The sequence below is a fragment of the Pteropus vampyrus genome, unplaced genomic scaffold, assembly GCF_000151845.1.
Source record: "Pteropus vampyrus isolate Shadow unplaced genomic scaffold, Pvam_2.0 Scaffold38, whole genome shotgun sequence".
Classification (NCBI taxonomy): Eukaryota; Metazoa; Chordata; class Mammalia; order Chiroptera; family Pteropodidae; genus Pteropus; species Pteropus vampyrus.
The window spans coordinates 6,046,503-6,056,252 of NW_011888819.1; positions in this window are offsets into that span (position 1 = coordinate 6,046,503).

Genomic DNA, 9,750 nt, shown 5'->3' on the forward strand with positions numbered 1-9,750 from the left:
TTGGTGACACAGCACAATAACTATTACAGTCTATAATAGATAATTGAAAGTTTTACCAGTGCCATAGCCATAATCAGATATATTACAGTGGTATCTGGAAAGGTATCGCCAAATGTATCAGTAAATCTTTCTCACTTAAAAATTTTGTCGAGGATAGGTTACGTGGAGCCAAGAGATAATATTTTTATATTCTCTTCCAACAAACAAAGTTTTCTCTTATGATCTGCTACTATTTTAAGAAGCAGAAAATATCTGGGAAGGTTGACAGTAAGTTATCTACCTCTTAATTCTGTTAGTTTAGATCTATTTTTGATCTTTTGTAACCGAGTTTATTCTCATCTCTCTGTCATCATATTGTAGTCAGGACAAGATTGACAGAAATTTACTTTTATAGTATAATGATTTGAACTTAGTTTGCAGACCTATAGCTGCCTTCATTATTATCAGATTCTGCTAATGTAATAATTTGCTGATTTACACAAGGCAAATTGGTTACTGATCAACTCCTTTTAAGAAAATTACATAACTCGTTTGAATTTTTTCTTTACAATCTGCTTTAGAATAAAGATTATGAAAATGTCTACCTTTATGGAAATAAGTACTTATTATTTATATTTTAATCTGTCTAATTTCATAAGAAGGTTAAATATAGGGCAGATAAACAAAAGAAATATTGAGACTGAGTCCATTTTAAGTGCCCTAATTATTATCCTGGTGCCAATCAGTACTCATTTGAATGGAATTAAATTAATCCAGATTGCAGTGATAATTAAGTCCCTTGTCAGTACCTATTGAGGCTTCAGAAACTTTACCTTCTCATAAACAATAAAGTGTGTGTCAGGAAACATCAGCAGAAAACTGAAAATGGGAGTTTGAACATGCACTGAAAAAAACTGGAAATTAACCCTACCTAATATTTTCAACTAAATATAAATCATTTAGCATTATATTATTTATTTTACAGACATTTAATTTCAAACAATGATAAATGTGTTTGATCTGTAGTAAATCACTTATTCATAAAACAAGAGATGCCAGAATTTCAGCTGTCTAGAGCGGAGCTCAGTGAAATCTTAATACTTTGTGAAATAACCATCTTGACTAGAAAATGGGCATTTAAAATTCCATCATTATTCATAAAAAGGCATGGCTTGTATTCTATTCTAAACTACTCTCTGTTCTTAAAGCTAAAAGTTTTAAATTAGTATCTCAGAGGATGTTTGCTCTTGTACCCAGATTCGTAATCTAAATTCTTCAAATAAGAGAAGACTTCTGTTTCTAACCTTTCATTCAGGTTTTTTCTTAAGTCTTTTCCATTAGATTTCATTGGAAAATAAATTTTAAATGCTAGTATTTCAGTTTTCTCACAGCAAAAGAATAAATTATTCTCTCTCATTGTCTCTGTCAAGACATTTCTATAAATATATAATTAATCAAACGTTGCAATTCTAGCTCATATATATGTTTTCGAATATGCTACTATTCTACCTCAAATAATTTTCAGTAACTATCTAAAAATTCCTGTATGTTTATATGTGTCTCATATGAGTGCTACAGATATAAATAGTTTCATAGTTCCAAAAGGACTTAAATACAACTTACTGAGCAAAGGATTCCTCTTTACACTGAGTCAGATGTTTTTGTCTTGAAGTCATACATGTCTTTATCTTAAAACTATGACTGGCAAAGAACTTTACCTGCATGCAGTTAGTGTTAAAACAACAAAGGTAATGATGTTTCCTGCGACACTACTAAACCCTGCCTTTCTTGCTCATAAGCCAGATTGACATTCTTTCATTTATTCATTTATTCAACACATATATGTTGAATACCTGTTCGGATGCTGGTGCTACATTAGGCTCATGAGGGATGTCAAGAAACAAAACAGCCAAACATATTTTTGTCTTGTGCTGTTTATGTATATAGTAGATAGAAAAAGGACAAAAAAGACTATAACATAAAAGTGAATAATACGATAGGTGGGACTATTTATATTAAAAAAATAGAGAATATAAAGATTCTGGAGAGCAAATCTACATTTTAACTAGAATTATCAGAGTTAACCTCATCTTTTGAAAGTGGCATCTGTATAAATTTGAAGTTAGAAAGAGAGTCAACACAAGATATGTGAGAAATATAATTCCAGGTTAAGAGAGTAGTTAGCAGAGACTGAAATTAAAACATAAAAATATTAAGTCACAATGAATTTGAAAATAACCAATTCCAACATTTCAAATTATGAGACAGAAATATATTAAAGTAAATATTTCTATAGAAAATATTTTTGTATAAACAGAGTTCCTGTAAAGAGTAATATAGTAGTCAATGAAAAGAGATTTCATAATTTTCTATTATAAAGCAAAAGATAAAAATTATTCTTGTATATTCGGTTCACTTCTTGTATAATAAAAAAGTAGATTAAATGCATATTTTTTTTAAAAAAAAGAACATGTATTTTGTCCTAAGTAAATGCACTTTCTTTTTGACATTTCCCTGTTTTAGTTAATGGTGTCACCATCCTTACAATTATTTATAGATCCAACATTGAAGTGATTATTTTGAGAACAGCCCTCTGAACATTCATCCCCAAATAGTCAACTATAAAATTTCTAGATCTATTACCTGAAAACTTATCATTTTTGCCCTTTCTGTCTCTCATGTCTGAAATATTCTTGCTCTGAAAACTCTTTATGTAAAAATATCACCAAGCAATTGAAAATATAAGCCTAACACAGAATAGAGAACAAGTGGCTACCCATGGGAAAACAACAGAAAGTAGGAAGAGAGTGGTGAAGACAATGCACACTCATGCAAGCCTGTATGCTCTAGAGATAGACATGCAAACACAGGATTCCTTTCCGAAGAAGAGATTATAATGTGTATCAAGAAACAGCAGTGGACTCTTGGGATATTAATTAACAATCAAGCTATATACAAAAAAATAGCGACAGTAAAATTAATTATAGACATGTATTTATAAATAGAACATTTTACATATATGTTAATAAAGTAAATTTAGAAACCAAAACAAAATGTTTTAGTGTACATCTAGGTAGAATAATATGCTTCATAGACAGAAATAAATGTTACATTATTTCCTCATGATTAACATATACATTTCATGGTTAAAATATTAATACATACAAATTAATGACTACCAATTTAATAAATGAACATTGATTAAAATACACTTTTAAAGCTTCTCTGAAACATTGCAAATTCTACAGTATAAAGAATAATTGACTATTTTTTAAAGAAAAAAGAAGAAAATATATGAAGGATTTTTTTTCCAGGTCTCTACTCATTTTACTATATTTGAACCACAGGTAGTAATTAATTATGGTCTTTGTTCTGGGAAATGAACGAGAGTAAAGTGAATTATGCAGGACTGTAAGCTATAACTCTGAATCTTTGTGAAATCTGACACAGTGTGTCGGAGAAAAAGCACCACTGAACGATTGTATTGATACCCACATTTTTTAAAACACTGTGACCTATAGCTGGTTGGATAATAATTCAGAGGGTCATTTGGTTATATATTCTATTTGAATTCTAGCAGATCCTTGTTAATAGGAGCCATGAGATGAAAAATACATACATATATCCATGCATACATACAGTAAACCAAAAGTAGTATTTTGAGAAGAAATATGGGGAAAGAAATTTATTTTATTTTACCCACATTTGTTTCTCCTCTTGAAATTGTAAGATTGGTACATGTCATTTAATGGCATGCCCTATACTCAGAACCACGGCATTTTTTTTGGCTTCGAGAACCTTTAGTTGTGAATTGTATATAATAGTGGGAGTTCTAACAGTTTGACAAGCTGTTGCTAAACCACCAAGGTGTTAAATATGTCAGCGTGTCTTCTTTAACATCCTGCATCTCACTTTCTCTTTATCAAGATACACCTTATTGCTTTTGCATAGTTCAAGAAATCATTTACAAACTATTCTCCTTTTTCATTGACCACTCCACTCTTTTCATATATGACATAAACTTACTGTAGCACTTGTATTATGTAAAATGGAGATATGCACACACTAATTTGACACACAATTATATTTGTATTTAACTCACAGCCTCTCTTTGAAATAATTCAAAGAGTGATTCTTAGAAGAAAAAAATGATAGCTGTTTATTCTGAAGTCCTCAAAGTGATTTATATGTCATTGTAGAATTTTGGTTCTGAAGTTTTATGGCAGATGAGAATCACTTATGAATTTTAAAATACTGATACCAGTATTTAGTCACATATTTTGTAAAGCTGTCTATCTAGTGCCTAGATGTTAAAATACTAATGTATATAAATCTCGCCAGAGAATAATAAGTTGAATAATTTTAAATGGTGAAAAAATATGTGTTCATATTTTATAATTAAAGTATTTAAGATATGATATAATGTGTGTATGGATGTCACACACATGTGTATATGTCATATCTTTTAAAATATTATTTTTAATGAAAGTCATATTTGGGGTAATAGATATTTCAGAAGTTATTATTAAATTTATTACTTCTTACTATAAAAAATTCCCAGTATTCTGCCTAAGGATACATTTATTTCAAAATTTATAAAACCAATTTAGTCTTTGTTCATCAAATCTAAGATATTTTGTTTTCTGTGATATACAATTGAGATGGATGTGATGAAATATGGCTTGCAACTACAGTCATAAGATTACAAATTCTACTTATTATCTTACCTTTGTTTATGCAAATTCATAAGAACATTGAACTTAGAAATGGGAGCTATCTGAATCAAGCACATTTGAAATGTCATTGCTAATCTCTCCCTGCCACAGTCCTCATCAACATCGACCTTCTTGATTGCTTGTTACAGCTTGACATAAATGCACTGCAACAATCTCAGTGCTATAATTGACCTTTAACCACAGTATAGTCATGATCCCTTTTAGAGATCTAATAATTCCATGGCACGAATATCATTCGTTTGTTTCAATAATTGTTTCTGAGATCTTGTATTGTGTGTATTTTTAAAATAGGTTGAACAAGAATAGCAAGCCTTGTATTTCATCCAAATGGTATTACTAAACTGTAATATTCTAATGAATTCTTTTAAAATGAAGTACATTTCATTTGTGCACATAGGAAGAAATTGGGAAGCATTTGAACATCTCTGAAGATATCTTTTCTGTGTGTAGTAAGAACACTTAGCCTAAGATCTACCCTCAACAAATATTTAACTGCACAATTCAGTATTGTTAACTATAGGCACATGTACAGAAAATCTCTAGAACGTAATCCTTTTGCAAAACTGCAATTTTATACTTCTGAATAGCCAGCCCAGCAACTGCCATTCTATTCTGTTTCTATGAGTAGAGCATTTTTAGATTCCACATACAGGTCAGATCACACAGTTTTTGTCTTTTTCTGTCTGACTTATTTCACTTAGCATAATATCCTCAAGCTTCATCTATGTTGTTGCAAATGGCAGGATTTTCCTCCATTTTATCGCTCAAAAATATCTGTGTGTGTGCGTAAAATATTTTGTCTCTACTTAGTCATAGATTGTTTTCGTGCCTTGGCTATTATTACTAATGCTGCAGTGAACATGGAAGTGCAGATATCTCTTTGATAATTTCTTTTATTAATAATCTGTGATTTTCGGTATATGTTATTCGCATCCTTGGTTAAGTATATTTCTGAGTATTTTATTCTTCTTGATGTTATTATAATTGAGATTGTTTTCTTAATTTTCTTTTCAAATAGGTCATTGATAATTTATAGAAATGCCACTGATTTCTGTATGTTGATTTTATATTGTGCAGCTTTACTATCTTTGTTGATTAGTTCTAACAGTATTTTTGGTTTCTTTGGGTTTTTGATATGTTAGATTATGTCACTGAATTTTACTTCTTCCTTTACTGTATAGACACATTCTACTTCTTTTTCTTTATCTGATAGCTCTGGCTAGTCTAGTGATGAGTAGAAGTAGAGAGAGTGTGCATCCTTGGCTTTTTTCTAATCTTAGGAAAAGCTTTCAGGTGTTCTCTCTTGAATATGATGTTAGCTGTGGGCTTTTGACCTTTACTATGTTGAAGTACATTCCTTCATTACCTAGTTTGAGTTTTTTTTAATCACAAAAGGGTGTTAAATTTTGTTAAATAATATTTCTCTATCTATTGAGATGGTGCATATTTTTTATTCTCCATTCTGTTAATGTGCTATATTGTATTAGTTAATTTGCATATGATGAACTATCCTTTCATCCCAGAGATAAATCAGCTTGGTCATGGTGTATGATTCTTTTAATGTGGTATTAAATTCAGATTACTAGTATTGTGTTGAGAATTTTTACGCCTATATTTTTACTGATATTGGCCTGCAGTCTTTTGCTTGTTTGTTTGTTCATTTTCTTGCAATGTCCTTGTCTGGCTTTAGTAAATAGATAATGCTGACCTCAAAATGACTTTGCAAATATCTCATCCTCTTCATTTTATGAGAGAGTTTGAGAAGTATCAGCCTTGATTCTAATTTAAATATATGGTAAAATTCAAGAGTGAACTATCTAGTCCTGGTCTTTTCTTTGTTGAGGAGGTTTTGATTACAGACTCAATCTCCGTACTGATTGTAGGTGTATTCAAACTTTCTATTTCTTTATGATCTAGTCTTCGTAGGATATGTGTTTCTAGAAATTTGTCCATTTGTTATAGGTTATTCATTTTGTTGGTGAATATTTGTTCATAGTAGTCTCTCATAACTCAGTATTTGTGTTATTAGTTGTAATGTCTTCTCTTTCATTACTTATTTTGAGTCCTCTCTTTTTTTCCTCAGTTTGTCTAGCTATGGTTTTGTAGATTTTGTATATCTTTTCAAAAAAACAGCAGTTTTGTTTATTTTTAATTGTTTTTCTATTATCTATTTTTTAATTCATAACTGAATATTTATTGCATCTTTTCTTCTGCTAACTTTGACCTTAATTTGTTCTTTTTTTTTTCTGCCTGCTTGAAGTGTAAATTAGTTGTTTGAGGTCTTTCTTTCTTTTTAAATGAGGATATAAATTGCAATAAACTTTCCTCATAGTATAGTTTTTGCTGCATTCCATAAGTTTGGTTTGTTATGTTTTTATTAGTATGAAAATACTTTTTAATTTCCTTTTTGATTTCTTCTTTGACTATTGGTTATTCAAGAGTATGTTTAATTTCCACATTAATGTGAGTTTAACAGTTTTTTCTCTGCTATTAATTTCTAGTTTCATTTCATTGTGGTTGGCAAAGATACTTGGTGTGATTTAGATCTTCTTACAATTGTTAAAAATGATTTTTGTGATCTAATGTGATTTATCTTGGAGAATGTTCTATAGGCACCTGAGAAGAATATTTATTCTGCTCTTTTGGGGCGGATGGTTCCAAATGTGTCTGTTAGGTCCTAATGCTCTATAACGTTGTTCAAGTCCACAGTGTCCTGATTGATTTTCTGTTTGGAAGTTCTATTCATTATAAAAGTATCTATCAAAGTCTCCCACCATAATTGTATTTTTATCTATTTCTCCCTTCATTCTGTCAATGTTTGCTTTATATATTTAGGTGCTGTGAAGTTGGATGTATATATATTTATAATTGTTATATCCTTCTGATGAATTGACCATTTTATCATTATATGATGACCTCCTTTTTCTCTTATGACAATTTTTAATTTAAAGTCTATTTTTTCTTTTATAAGTATGACCATCCCTGCTCTTTCTTTGCTACCATTTATATAGAATATATTTTTCCATTCCTTCACTTTCAGCCCATGTCTATTCTTAAATCTAAAATGGATCTCTTATAGGCAGTGTAAAATTAGACTTTTTAAAAATCCATTTAGCTACTTTATGTCTTTTCATAAAAAAAAAAGTTTAATACATTTACATTTACAGTAATTATCGATAGGAAAGGACTTGCTATTATCATTTTGTTCATGTGTTTTTTGTCTATCTTGTACCTCTTTTGTACCTCTCTTCTTATATTGCTGTTATCCTTTGTATTTCATTGACTTTTTTGTAGTGACATACTTGATTTCTTTCTCATTTTTCTTTGTATATATTCTTTAGGCATTGTCTTTGTGGTTACCATGAGGCTTACATAAGCTATCTTATGGTAATAGCACTCAATTTTAAGGTGATAACAACTACAATCACATATAGATTGTTCCTCCTAGAAAAATCAAGATATTGGATATATGGTCAAGTTCTTTCCTTCATTCCCTAGAGAGAGACTGGGAGCTAGTAATACCCTCCTCATTATATGACACTGTGCCAGGGGTAGGGATTTTCGCAAAATGATGTCTCAAATTTTCTTATGAATTCATTGTGGTTGGTTTCATAATTGCTCAAGATGCAGGGACCTCTCAAAAAATTTCTGGATTTCTTATGAAGAGAATTGATCTGTGTATAATTGTCGAATCAGTATGTCTATGGTGGAAGGAGAATCCAAAATTTTCTATATCACCATCTTGTTGATGTTACTCTGAATACATCTTAACAATGACTGGTATTTATTTGGTTGTTACATGAATTAAATAAATTATACATTAAATTATATGAAATGTTGGATAAAACATTGGAACCCTAAATCTAATGACAGTGTGATTTACTTAGATAAAAAAAAAAAAGCTTAATTATATATAAATTCATTGACAATCAGCTCAATTTTTCAGATTCATTCATTTGCACTGTTCACGTAAATTCCAAAGCCCACCTTAAGAGCTCTGTTTCACTTATCAAGTAATAATTCTCAGTTACAAACTTGAATATGAGAATTTGCTTTCACAATCTTTACTACACTGATTTTATTAAATCTGGAAAGATATATTAATCAAAATATATAGTATAGATTATATCCAAAATTTATAATCACAAAGGTATGAGCTATACACATTTACTATATATATTTACTATACATATTTCCTCAGAGCTTAGTATGTTCGTTTTAACCAAAGATTTTAAAAAATATATCTTTGAATTAACTGGAGTCAATATAAAAAGATCTACTAGTTTATTATTTAGAAGATAGTCTCAATATTGAAAGGAAGGCATGGAGGAAAAGAAAGTTCCCTTGATAAACTTTTTTTTTAACAAAATATAAACAAACAAATACAAACCTATGGCATAATTCTTTCTTGAATAGTGATAAAAATTATGACTATGCATTCAACAACAGAGAGTCAAGTTAAGCTAATGCAAGAATGATCAGCTAATATCAGTATTAAAAATATATATTTTAGGAATTCTGGTTTATATCAGCCAAAGCTGTATTCATGAATGTTTTTTAGGTTTTTTATAACTTTCTTTGTCTCATAACAAATCAATCAGTTGTTACTGTTATGAAGTGAATTAAACAATTAGGTATTATTCATATTGGGATTTTAACTCTTATCTTTCTAAAACAAGTTTATTGTTTTATAGTACATAATAAAGCATTTTATATTTTTTATAGCTTAATACAAAATATTTTAATATTATAAATATAAAAATATTTTAAGTAACACTCAATTAGTAATACCTCAAGAAGTAAATGTGACTATATATATATATGTATGTGTATGTAATGTATATATACATACGCCCACCTACAGCTATATTTTAGTGTTGTTTTGGGGGATGAGACATTTAACGACATGTATTATATCTGCTTTTCTCTTCAAATTTTTTACCAGTTAAGTAAATTTAAGAATTTATTCAAGTAACATGTTTTAAACAGAAAATAGATTTTTATTCTACAATGTGTTATACTGTGAGAACGGAAC